This window comes from Micropterus dolomieu, linkage group LG17 (genome assembly GCF_021292245.1).
Source record: "Micropterus dolomieu isolate WLL.071019.BEF.003 ecotype Adirondacks linkage group LG17, ASM2129224v1, whole genome shotgun sequence".
In the NCBI taxonomy this organism is placed as follows: Eukaryota; Metazoa; Chordata; class Actinopteri; order Centrarchiformes; family Centrarchidae; genus Micropterus; species Micropterus dolomieu.
The window spans coordinates 25,497,208-25,511,242 of NC_060166.1; the positions used below are offsets into that span (position 1 = coordinate 25,497,208).

The 14,035-nt window shown below is 41.1% G+C and overlaps 1 protein-coding gene across 2 annotated transcripts in view; it reads right to left on the reverse strand.

Annotated features, from left to right (window-relative positions):
* Positions 1-14,035, reverse strand: part of LOC123986352 (IQ domain-containing protein J-like) — a 60,397-nt gene that overhangs the window by 28,933 nt on the left and 17,429 nt on the right. The window contains exon 2 of one of the 2 annotated variants that reach the window (XR_006828855.1): positions 8,095-8,441. The exons of the other annotated variant lie outside the window; for it this stretch is intronic. The gene's annotated coding sequence lies outside the window, so the exon portion shown is untranslated. Of the gene's footprint in view, positions 1-8,094; positions 8,442-14,035 lie in introns of those variants that run through there. 2 annotated transcript variants of the gene reach the window in all.

Sequence of the window (14,035 nt, forward strand, 5' to 3'; positions counted from 1 at the left end):
TATTGGTATTGGTGTATACCCCCTCCCCTCCCTACTTGTTTCACTTTTGTACAATACACGTATCAGATACAATATGTGGTAATAAGCAACTGAGTGGGTTTGTGTGTTTTTGTGTGTGTGCGTGTGTGTGTGTGCGCATATGCAAAATAATTTATTGCTGGAGGCTGTACAGATGATGAGAGATCATGAGTTGCATGCCTCCACTCTGTTGAGTAATAATGAAAGTGCAGTGATTGCCACCGCTAAAAATAGCAGGCTGCCAGTAGCTTTAATAGTGGGATTGTCTCTCTGCTATCCCACCCTACGGCTACTTTGTAACTAGATTTATCACTACAGGAGAAGCTGCAACAATGCCGGGAAGGCATACACACAGATCATGCGATCATGCATGCACAAACACGTGCGCACGCACAAGCACATTCAGAACATGCTTTAGCTGTCAGGCATACAGGAAATGGAGAAAGAAATAGAGGACATACAGAATACAGAGGGGAAAACACACAGAGACAGTGAAGGATAGGTGGACTCTAAAAAATATTTTTACTCCACCAAAGGTCAGATCTGGAGTTTAGACAGGAAACCAAAGCTCCCATACCTCTACCTTCCTAACATCCAATTATCTTTTATCCATATCCACTCCACAGCTTTCCTTCAGAAATGCACAAATTTTCTTCACTTTCTGCTGTCCTTCAAACCATTATTTTAGAAAAACATGAAATTCTTGTCTGTTTTTTAACCCTGACTTTCTCTGATTCATCCCAGCATGTCCGTTATCCCAGCACAGTGTTATTCTTCCCTTCAGGGTCTATGGAAACACGAGCACACCAGGTCATGCACAATAGTATACATTATCATGCTATAATGTAAAAAAAGGCAAATGAGATGAGAGACATGCAAAAACAGGTTGCATTCCCCATGCAACATAGCAGAAGAAAATATATTGTCATTCCTCTTGTAAACCATCTGCTTATTCTCAGCCTCAAAGAGGGACGGAATAATGGTAATGTTAAACACAAACATATACTTCTTCCTCAGTATAGGTCCCTGAATTTTATATCTTTATAACTCTCCCTCTTCTTCTAGCGAGTGGCCATCACCCAGAGCCAATCTTGTGGAAAATGAAAACTATGTGAATATTCTTGGGGAGCTCAGGGAGAGTTGTGTGCTGACCGAGCCCCATTTCACCTGCCGTGTTTACGGCTCCACGCTGAGCTATTGCATGACTTGCGCTTTGCTCTAAGGATCGCAGATGGGAGAATGAAGTTGAAATGAATTCCGGGGGATATATGTGTGTGAACGTGCAAGCATTTCAAGTGCACAGACACACTCATGCAGGAGCACGCACACAAACACACACAGGTTCAATTAGATTTCAATCGTATGGGACATGAGGGATAAGTCATGTTTAGCGCACCTGTCTCTCCAGCAGGACTTGTGCTAGAATTAAAGCAGAACGTTTGGGAGCTTGGCCACGAAAGCATCAACTGGAGGTCATAAACACACAGGAGATAAGCTGCAGTCTATCCTGCTTACATGATGACTCACAGGGACAGATGCAATAAATAAATCAGTACATCCCCAACCCTCAAGCAAACACACCACATTAATATAAACTCAAATATGCGTGCGTACACATGAATGCATAGTATGAATAAAAACAAGAAATGCACAAATATCCCAATGCAGCGGCAGTATACAGTAAACACCACAGGATATTTTCAAGGATGAGTGTGTGTAGTATTTGCCAAACTGTACCCACCAGAGACTCTGAGTGACAGGTACATGGGTAACTGTCACTGGTACACAGCTAATGAATATTCACACTGTTCTTCTTGCTGCATTATTTACACCAGCATGAACTCTGCATGCACAAAAGCGCACATCTGCAAGCTTGCATTTTAACTCACTTGAACCCAACAACAAGCAAATACAAATAAAAGAAAGACAGATACAGAGACGGTCAGAGAAATTTCCATTTCTGCTGCTCACAACTGTATGCGTAGCTGTCAGTATGTGAGCTGACAACAGGGAGAGAAATTCAGCCCACTAGGGTGACCTTGACTTTAAACACACAATAGTTAACTCCACAGTTACTACACAAGTTGCCATTATTCTTCCTTCTGTGTTTGACTCTTTGTTGGGTGCACACGCGCCTGTCATTCTGTCCATCTCCGTCAGTCTGCTAGTCTCTCCTTGTCTAATGCTGTTTCCAAATGTGAGAGGAAATGTCAGTGTTGGTCTGTAAATCATTCTTTTAGATTGTGTGTGTGCGTGTGTGTGTGCATGCTTGTGTTATGTGTTTAAATGCAAGGCTCAGGAGAGCAGTAGAAGAGGCAGTGACTTCCTCCCACCACTGAATAAAACATCCCATTTAGAGCCAACAGCCATACTACCATAAATCACCGTTCCACTACCACTGTTCCCCCACCCAGAGACAGAGAAGAGGGATGAGTGGATGTATATGAGAAAGACAATGTAAAAGAGATGCCAGTGATAATAAAGTGGAGCAGTGACGTGGAGGGGAAAACACACACACACACACACACACACACACACACACACACAGAATCCACAATAAGATTGGTGTTGTGTTGTCAAATTAAACCCTACAGATTGGTTTACCTTTTGAAATGAATGTCAAATTAGTTCTGAATGTGGAATTATTTTCAAGTAAGAGCTACCTTAAAGGAATCAAAGAACAGACTATGCTAAGCAAGAAGGTACAGCTGGCTAACTTACCTTAGCACAAAGACTGGAAACAGGTGGAAACCACGAGCCTGGCTCTGTCCCAAAGTAACCAAATCTGTCTACCAGCACACTTAAAGCTTGTTGTATTGTGTTTGTTAAAAACCAAGTGTAAAAACAAAAAGCTGGAATTCCAATTGACCCTTCGCTAAGCCACACCCCAAATACAAAGCTGACCAATCACAGTGCAGAATAGGACTCAGGCTCCATTGACTCTAATGGAAAAGGAGTCGTTTTCTAACTTTTTTTTTTTTGTTTTTTTCCAAGATATGGTCAAACACTGTTCCTGGGGCACTTACAGTTTCTACACAGAGAGGTTGATAGGAGAAGTACGATTTATTCTTTTTCCAAAACCTAAAATAAATCCTGAAAAATTACGGCTGTGGGTCGTTCCTAATGTAATGTTAGTTAGCTAACGCCTTCCTACTGAATGTAATGTAATAAAACCCCACTCATCTGCTTTTTAATGATTGTACTAATGAATAGAGGCCTACCCAGCTTTACAGAAACAGTGTTGATCCTTAATACCGTCTTTTGTCTCAATTGTCGGGGGAGGCGGTGGTTCACTTGTACTGTGTGATTGGTAGGCTTTAGCTTCAATCTTTAATTTTTTTCACATCCGTGTGAGTCAGTTTGAGTCAGTCTGACAGCCTGAACATCAAATGTATAATGCAACTGCAAAAGTGTCTGCTTCTTTGTGAGATTGCTTAGCAAAGGGTCAATTGCAGATGGCCAAGCCAGCACCTTACATGGCTGCTCTGCTGTCATTGGTGTGTGAGTGCTTGCCTCATTGTAAAGCAGTTTGTCTGCTTAGGTAGAAAGAGTAGAATGAGTATTTTTGCTTGTGTGGAATAAAGAAACAATGACAAAAAAATCCCAAACAAAAGAAACTGAGGGATGTAGTTAGGAGAGAGGGAGTTATAACCAAAGTAACAACCAACTGTTTGGTCTACTACAATGACTTACTTTGCTAATTACTGTGAGAAAATATATTATTAGTATACAACTCTTTGCCAACCAATACAGCGCGTAATTTGTTACAGATAAAAATATAATTACTTGAAAGTACTATGTGTGGTTTGTAAATGTATATTTTTCACTTTCAACAAATTGTTCTTGATGTATGCATGCATGCTATCATTTCTGCTCATAATCACGTCTATGTGCAAGTTTGTACAAGTGAAGGTCAACTTTAATTATTATTCTCTTTACAGAATGAACAGAGTTCATATGAACGTGACAGCGGAAGTGGGAGGGTAGGAGGCAGCAGTCAGACAGGGTAAGTGCTGCCTTTTCTATTTTTTATTTTTTTTGAGAGGAGTGATCTTAATAGAATACTAGGGAGAGGTAATCACATCAGAGTGCCAATCATTTCTGCATTAGGGGGCAAAAGTGGGTTCCCGCAATAGGCTGACTGTTAGTAGAGGGTATCTAAATCGAAGTGGCTATCAAACCACATCAACTGTCCTCCTGGCTGAGTGAAAAAGGAGGGGCAGGGTTGTTTAACAGCTTGCGTCTGTCCATTCAACCATCTGTTTATGTACCTGTGAATATGAATGCATGGGATGAAGCTGGTTCTTGTGTATGTCCACTTGCCTGAGCCTGCAGTGTATTTCACCAGCTACAGTTCCAACATTTTCTAATAACTTGCCAGTTATTTACTGCAACACATGCTGCTGCATTTAGCCAGTCATATATCAGGCTATGTGCGGCAAGAATGGGCACATCCACACTCAAACACATGCAGTGAGGTAATACTTTGGAATTGGATGCAGTTACACAACAATAAATCTCACTCTTTAATTATCTTGCTCTTACAAACAATAAAAAGGTAAAATGCATACAACATTATAGAAATATATTTGAAGAAACCACTGTAGACAAATTAAAGGCCTATAAATTCCAAAGCAATCATTTAAAGCTGCACCTAGTCAATGTTCTTATATTAACAATTTGTCAAATGACTATGTGTAATGTGAAAGGTGTCACAAAGAATCACCATTTAACAGTTCAATTCACTTTCACAGCTCTCAGCAACATTGTTTTCAGATGCAGCAGGCAGCTGTTTTCAGCGACTAGCTGGTGAACAGAGCAGAGCACTATGCAGCTAAAGAGACAAAAATTTCCCTTAGGAGTTGATAGTGACCAAGGACATGCTGAAATTAGAGTGAAATTTGAACTTAAATTCACCAGAAGTCCAGAAACATCTGTGACTCAAAATGAATGCTAACGTTGCACCACGTTGTGTCTGCTGGATGTGTAACAAGTTTGCTAACACATTTCCCACATAACTTTATAAAGCAATAATTATCACATTATTCTGCTGCTCACAAGTGGCCAAACATAAATTATTGGTGCTTTAAATATGTTAGGAGCACTCTTATGTTTTCTTTCTGAACCTGACTTTGTATGTAGGCTACACTTAATTTTTGTTTACACTTAGCCACATATATGTGTTGGCATAAGCCAGACCAAAAATCTGATTCTGATCTGTTTTGGTTTTGCCAGGCTACATGCACATAAGGGTAAGCCCTAGTCCAGTCCAGAGGGAAGCATTAATGCACCTGAAGCTGTTAGTGCCAAACACTCATCCCACATCCAGAAATGGCTTGAACAATTGGATTTTAATCCATCTCAAATGCCTCTTGAGTTTATTTACACTGAGCTTTTTATATGTCCGATAGCTGTCCGATAGCTATCCGATCTGCCCAAGAGGCATGAAGTGACTAAGTGTAAACTGGGTTTTATAGAATTGAAGGTTTTGTTAAAAACACTCCAGAAAAATGTTCAGCCGTTAAGGCTGGCCAACAGGAGGCAGTGGCTTATAACAAGAAAATACTGAAAGCTTGTGTTGTAAATTATGTTTTATTCACCATTCCTGCTTTAATAAAAGCTCTCTCTCACACACACACACACACACACACGCACTTGTAACCTGGTCAGCACATAAACACACATAGAGGGGGAAAAAAGGCACATTATGGGCATGTTGCAGGGGTAATGGACTTTGTAATTGCTTAGCAACAGGCAATGGCACCACCACCTGTCTACCAAGGTACCCACTGAAGGTCAGTGTGTGTGCGTGTGGTAACAGGTGTAGGGGGGCACCTTATCGCAGGACAGTAACAGCCATAACCACACACTATCACCGTTTCATTGTTTTTCTTCTTTTCTCCAGTCTCGTTAAGTCCCTTCTGGGTTTGCTGGAAATGGTGCCATCAGTTATATCACATTACATTACATGGCATCCCAACAATGTTAAAGTTGTAAAGCCTTATCTAAAGCTCAGCTAGTGCAACAGACACATTGATAATGATGATGGTGTTAGCATGTGGGTGCTCTTTGTGTGGGAGGACCGTACTTGTTTGTTTGTGTGTGTGTATGCACTTGTATTTCCAACATATTGAGGACATTTTGGCTAGTCCGTTCACAACTTCAAAGGGCTGTTTGAAGGTTAAGACTTGGTTTTAAGGGCTGGGGTAGAATCTAGGTTTAGGTAAAGGTTAGGTAAGGGCTAGGGTCGGCATTATGTCAATGAGGGTCCTCACAACTATTGAAATACAAGGATGTGTGTATGTGTGTGTGTGTGTGTGTGTGTGTGTGTGTGTGAGAGAGAGAGAGAGGGACCTGCCGGGTTGTCCTGCTGTGGGTCTTTCAAGTGCCTCAGAGGAAGATGGAGTGATCTTTCCGCCCCAGTAGAGGAGGTGTGTGACGATGCTCTGCTTTTACGTCCTCTGGTCTCTTTATCTCACCCTTTCATCACCCACCTCCAACCCTCCTTCTCTCTCCACCTCACTCTGTCACTAACCCTGCTCCTGAGTTACATCACATGGCACACACACTGGGAGCCCCTCTATATCAGGCGCTGACTTACCTCTCCCTTTGTTGATGTGAGGTGTGTGTGTAAGAGAAAGAGAGACCTTGAGTGCATGCTTGATTTTGAGAGTTTAAAGATGGACGAGCGAGAGGGAGGATTACTGACTGCACTATGCGTGTGTACGTGTGTGCACATTAGTATAATGTATATATGTGTGGTGCCTACAAGCGAAGTAGTGGGGAAAAAAGAGTTAGGACCCCCCTCCAGCAGTGCACAGAGTATATTTCTCCAGCAAATGAAAAAGGAGTGGGCCTGCCACCGGTGTTTTAGAGTACAGAGACAGGCATGAGGTTTAAATCAGATACAGGACTAGATCACAGTCACAGTGAATAATACATGGACTTCATATTCATGATTGCTTGTGCATTTCATGAATACCCTGCGAGTTGACAGGACTCTTCAGGGTTATAACTGTCAGCTATTGTTTAGCTAACAGCAGTGAATAAAAGGAACACAAAGGAAAACTCTCACCATTAGTACACCTGCTCATTCTCTACTGTCAGTGCCGTTGTAATGGGAAAACTGGTTCTGACAGTACACTGTGCACTGGCATATACGCAGGCAGTTTGCATGGACAAGCTTAGTGGAAAAGCATGTGATCATACACACGTACAGTATAAATACTACAACTTACAGCTTTCATTAATGATTGTTGTCATTATGTATTAACTTGTTATTTTCTCTTCTTATTAATAAAATGATTGTTGGCTACAGATTGCCTATTACAAGTTGCCAGAGCTCAAGCTGACGTCTTCAAATTGCTTGTTTAATCTGACCGATGCAAAACCCAAAGATATTAAGTTTACAATTATACAGAGAAAAGAGAAAAGCACCAGATCTTTATATCTGAGAGGCTTGAACCAGTGCATATTTGGCATTTTTGCTTGATGAATTAATTATCAGAATCAAACTGTTCATTTTCTGTCACCCGACTAGTTGGTCGACCTAATTGTTTCAACACCACAACTTTACCTGCGAGAACCCTGCGTGGCCACACTCATGTATTTAACCTAATGTTAACCCTCTCTGCTATCTATAGCTAACCTTAAACCCTTTACCCTGATGTATTAAAAGTATTTCTGATCCTGAAATCACAATCCCTGAAATATAAACAAACCCATCAAAATTTCAAATGCTGTAGTTTAACTCCCAAAATGACAGAACTTTTAATACTTAGATTAACACAATAGAAAAGTTATGTTGATTGTTTTGTGATTCCATGGGTTTAGATCAGTAATGTCTGTATTTTGAATTATGACCAGATCAGAAACACAGAAATGTGTATTTTGTATAGGTTTTTGATTAGATGTGAATTTTATTGTAAGCTATAGAAAATTGCTGATTGACCCTCCTAATCTTAAATCCGAACTCTGACTCCAAGAAGTCATGAATATATTCACACACAGGGTTCAAAAACAGGTCTCTCCACACAGATGTGCGGAAACACATTGACACATGCAATCACGGCACACTTTAGCAAGGCCATTTTTTATGGGAAGCAGAGAAATGAGCAGTAATTCACTCTACACATGCAGTCAGCACGTTCCAGGTCAGTCAGTCTGTCTGCTTCTCTCTCTCTCTGTCCCATTCATACAAATGGATGACCAAACTTGTCTGTGCTTCTCCAATACAAAGCATGGTCTCTTTGTCTGGTTCACTATCTTCTTTCTCATCCTCTTCCTCGCCTTATCCCTCCTCCACCTCCTCTGTCACATGCAGCAACACTGCTGGGTTTCTCCAGACATTTCGTTTTTCATTGTTTGCCTTTTGGTGAGGTGACACACGACACATCGTGGAGTCTAGCCACCCTGGGGGAATACTAATAGAGAAGAACCATGAGTCAGTGAGTCAGGGAAACAGAGAGAGGCCGAGGCAGTGCAGTGAGACAGCGTGAGACAAAGGGGAAGTGAAAAAGATAGATTGTCATCAAAAGAAATAAAATGAAAGGCAGTCTGAGCGAAACAGACAGAACAAAGTATGATGAAAATCTAAATTAAAGAATGAGAGAGAAAAAGCATAGGGAGCAGTGGACCAGAGAAAGAGGGGAAAAAATGAAGAACTGAAAGGCAAAGGGTCAGATAAAGGAAGTAGATGTGGACAGTGAAAGGATAAAAAAGAATATGTGAAGAGGAGAGAGTGAGGACAGGACAGAATGAGTTGAGGAGATGGATAGGAGGAAGGATTGGAAAAAGTGTTGCGTTTAGTCAAACTGAAAGGGCACGAGGAATAGGGCAGAGAGGGATGAAAGAGTTTTGCCCTAATAAATAATTCAAATAGCAAAAACAAGGGAATCAGCAGAATAAAGCTTTGACTCTCTATATCCGCCCACACATGGTCATGGTCATATAGTACATGTATGGACATGTATGCACATGCAGTAAAATGCACATCATGTACATACAGGTGATGTGTTTGATTCCTAAATGACTCCTGTGATTGTTTCCCTCTTATATAGTAGAAAACCACTTTCTCCATACTATTTATTTCTCCTTGCCTCACAAAGCTTTTATTTTAATGCAGCACTGGTTAACAACACTTAAATCTTTTCTTGAGTATGTCTAAATGTGTTTGCAAAATGTTTTTATCCGTCAACGTACACACTGAGCTCTGGTACCACATGTGGCACTAACCTGACTTTCATTTAAATCTCCCAGTCTCACGACCCCCTGCTGCTTCACACCAGCAACCCTTTTCTCTTAGATCAGTAACTATAGCAACACCCAAAAGCAGACAAAGATAACGGTGAAGAGAGATATATAGCATGAAAGGGGGAACTCGGGAGATGAGCGGCTAAAAACTAAACTGGTGAAAGACAGAAAAGAGGGAGAGGGCATTCAGTCTGGCTAAGTGAGGCCGGGTTTATTTTCAACATGTGGTTAACAGGTTTAATCCCATATCACCTTAAAAGAAAAGGTCAAGATAAACAACAGCAAAGGATGAAACTTGATGGTTTTACATAAACAAGCAATGTTAACCAAAGTCATATTTTCAAATGAGTGGGCCCCCTCTCTCTGTGGGCATTGCTTCATTTACTGAGTTGTGGCTGGAATGTGGCCAGTAACCTTGCACGTAAACATGTTCTACACTTCGCTGCTCTGCCAAGTAAAACTAAAACAACACTGATGGCAATAAGCTGCGAGGGCAGTGGTAGTAAAATGGATTTCTCTGCTGGTATATTTATTTCCCTCAGAAGAAGTGTATCAAAAGCTGGCACAGAATGAAACCCACATTTGTTTATACTCAGCTGTATAGATGTCAGGCGGTCAGTAAACACAGTAAATATCGAGTTTTGGTAATGCTTGAAAGTGTGATGCAGCGTGATTACTGACCATCTCTCTTTCTAGAGCTTCATCTATCCATCTATCTTGCCTGCACCCACCTCGTCCTCATTCCTGCTGGCTTTTCATTTATCCCTTAATATAAATCCTTTGTTATGGTGCCTCATAAACAGGTCAAGTTTCACCCAACCAGAACTCCAACATACTTGCACCCGTGCACACACACCATAATTAAAGGAGGAACAATCAGATAAATCAAGAACTGTGATTATTTTGTCACAAAACACACCCTTCATTCAATATGTTATGATTGGTAGTGTCATGATGTTTCTGTCAAGCATATGTATGTGTGTAAACAGAGAGCGTGGGGCCACTGATAACCTGAGCAGTGGTTTTATGGAGCATGCTATGTTTTTCCACCAAGGGTGACATTTAGTTGATCTGTACCTTCTATATGCTGCACTGTTAAAGCCAGAGAACAGCCTCGTCAATCAGACGTAGCTAAAACAAACCCTGTGAGCATTTACGTTCTCTCCACGCACTCACCTTTTTTCTTTTCCTTCCCTTATAGCTGTGACTTTCCCATCATCAATCCCTCTACCCTGCTCTCTGTCTGATTCTTGCTATCTGAAAGAAAATCTCCTTAAAACAGCAATCTCGTTCTTCCCTCCTCATCCCTCTCCCTTTGTCTCCCGTGTCTCTCTTTTTCCCACAGATTGCCCTCTGCCCATCACCAGACCTCTCTGTCTTCCCACCTGTCTGCCTGTCCACCTTCCCTCATTTCTCTTTCCTCATATCTCCACCCATCATTCTTTACAGCCCAAACAACTCTGCTCCTGTTTCCCTCCGTCCCCACTGATGGATAGCTTTTTTGCTATCCGCGACTTTCTTACTCTTCACATCACATTAGCCTCATTTCAAGGTGAGGTTCATACGAAATGGATAATTTTTCAATCCTGCAGCTAATTTGAACTATTACTAATGTATTATATATGATGCAGTCACCAAATACCCACATCTATTCTTAATGTTGATCATTCCACAAATCAGATAGACTGGAAGGCAGGGCTATGTAAAGGTCAAACAAATTACCAGAATGCCCTCCCCCACACACGACTGACATTTTCATTAACAGAAGAGACAAATATTCAATTAGAAAGAGGATAAGAATTGTTTGCCTTACTGCACACTAAAAAGAATGTGAGGAAGAAATTGAAAAATGTGAAATAGGACTGGAGAGTTTAAATAGATAGAGTGGGAGGATGGGTTGAGGGATGGGAGGAGAGATGAAGGACCAGCTGAAGGGAAAGTGTTACACAGTGCAGTGAGGGAAATGGAGACAGGTGGCAGGTTGGGTTGCTCGTGATTGACTGATGTTCAGGGCAGAAGGAGATTAAAGTAGAGCCTAGAGGCGACCTTAGACAACACACAGAGGGACAACTGGGAGGGGTGGGAGATAAAACAAAGCACAAGAGGGGAATATAGAATACGGAAGAGGAGCAAAACATAGCAGGAAGGTATGTTAAATAAAGTTAAATAACAAAAATAAAATAAAATGTTCAATAGCATCTTTTAGGAGGATATTAACTGTAAATAAAAAGTACTGCATGAAAAACAACCTATTCCTCTAAGGCTGCTTGCTTGATCCAAATCCTTAAAGGCATTATTTGCTTCCATACATACAGCCCCAATGACCTTCACCAATAAAGTAGGCAGCCTGTATGTACAGTATGTAGCCTGCTGCTTTTCCTGTGAAAAAGACATCATGTATTGGGAGCTGTCACCTGTCTTTGATTGCGTTTTGAAAAGACACAACACTTCGCTACAAACTTTATCTTCATATCTACAACGCCTTGTTCGAGCCAACAGTTGGTTCAGGAGACTGGAGATAGGGCAAGTCACATTAGTCTCTTATTTCTTGGTCTGGTATATATCTGACTAAGCCACTTCTTTTCTTGAGTGGTCATATTTTGAGGTGTAAACTGAACTAATGATTTGTAGTCTGGTTGTGTGAGGTTTGTATTGTAATTTGTTGTTACCGTTTACTGTAGTTGTGCCTTCATACACCTGATGCCCGTGCTGACCAGTAATTTAGAACCCAGCTGGGGTTCACATCAAGGGTTAATTCTTACAGGTAAGGATGGAGAAAGAGGAATTGTGAGGGGATAAATGGTCACAGGTTTGGATGGAGATAAGAAAAGGCTTACAACAAAGTGCAAAATAGTGATGGAAAGGGGGACAAAACAGAAAGAGAGCAACAAAACAGGACGGAGGTGGAGGTCACCAAAGGAAACATGAGCATAAGGACCAGCACAAAGAAAGATTTTGTAGCACGTAAGAAAAGGAGAGAAGTAAAGGTACAATGAGAGGCTGGCAGAGAAGAGTGTATAATGGAAGTGCACCATTAGAAAGATGAAAAAAAGACACAAAGAGGTTTCATAGATGTAAGGGGGGAACTATGGGAAGGATTGCCAAAAACATGACGAAGCAAACAAAAAGGTAAAAATAGAGATGGATGGACATAGAGTAGGCTACAAGCAAAGGGTTTAAAGAGAAAAGAAGGTGGTTATTACTGGGAGGGAGGGGAAATAGACAAAGGGGAAACTAAAAAGGATAGATGGAGAGGGAGAAGGGATGAGCTGGTTGGGCGTGGAGGGGGTTCAATGGGCCACAACGAATCTTACTCCCAGTGTGACGTCTTTCCACTCAAAAAGTCACAGGTGGAGACAATACACACATACTTACACATGCCTACACGCATACATGCACTAACAAAGCTCCAGTAGAGCCTATGCCATGTTTCACTGCCAGTCTTCCCGTGTGTGTCTCTGTTGTAGCTAAACTGAGAGCTCAGTACCCTGGATAACAACGCTCTATGAGACCACAGCAGCCAAAAGAGCTCAGTGTCACAGATAATAAGTGAGTGTGCGTCCGTGTGTTGTGTGACAACCCTGGAGCTGGCATGTGCACTGCTGCACATTCTTATATCCAATTACTGTGTAGTTGCTGTGAATGAATAATGCATTTGTCTGATATGCATTATAGGGATTATGAGTTCAATGTGACTGAATTAAATCATTTGTTTCAAGGATAATCTGAAGTTACAAAATATGGGACAGTAATTCTAGTTAAATTTATTCATATCTCATACAAATAACGCACAATACTATACAGCGTCAGTTACATATTTAGTGTGAATTTGTTCACTACAATTGGACTTGATGGAACAGAATAAAAGCATGTCGTTTGAGAAACGGGTAGGTCATTTCACAGTCTACTTTAGAGGCTCATGTGAGACAGGAGTGTGTAATTTCCAGAGGAATGAAAGACCAACTCTGTGGTGCGGTCAGGAGTCGGTAGGAATTCATATGCTATGCTGTACTACATCTGTTTTATGATTTGACATTCCTTTTATATGCTGCTACCATTTCAGTATGAGGTCATGATGTATGATTATTCATGCGGCACAAGTCCCTGCTTTTTCAAATACGAGCTAGATCAGTATACAGTAGAAGATACAAGTTCAATACCCAGGCCTCAAAATGATCCCTTTAATATTTAGAAGTGCTGCCTGTTACATTAAGATTTATGCAGGGTTATGGGTAGAAGTACTGTACTCACAGAATCTCTAGAATGTACTGCTCAGGACTGACACAGGGCTGGGAGTGTAAGAGAAGGGATTTATGCAAAGTCCTGCAAAGGCCCTTTAATTCTGAACTCAGCGTAACCCATCTCACCTTCACAACCCCTCTTCATTATGATTACGGGCACTTTGCTGATGCCACCTGCAATTTGTAAGTGGCTCATACTCAATGGCTCATGCTGTATCTCAGTAGAGAATATAATCTCTGGTATAATTGCAACATTGGTGAATGTCAATATTGCAATATTGTGTTACAGAGGAGGGTTAAAGCCAATGAAGGCAATTCTTGGAACATTTGCTGCCCTGATTAGGATAAATCCTTAATAGGAATATGAATTTGGACTGGAGATGTATCTTTGGCAGTGTCAGTGAATGGGTCATTATTGCAATGCAGTGTACATGTCTGAATACAATGTATCTGCTTCATTGTGTTGCTGGTAAAGGACATGAACATCTGTTTGCTCATGCGTGCACTGTGAATGCCATTGTCTT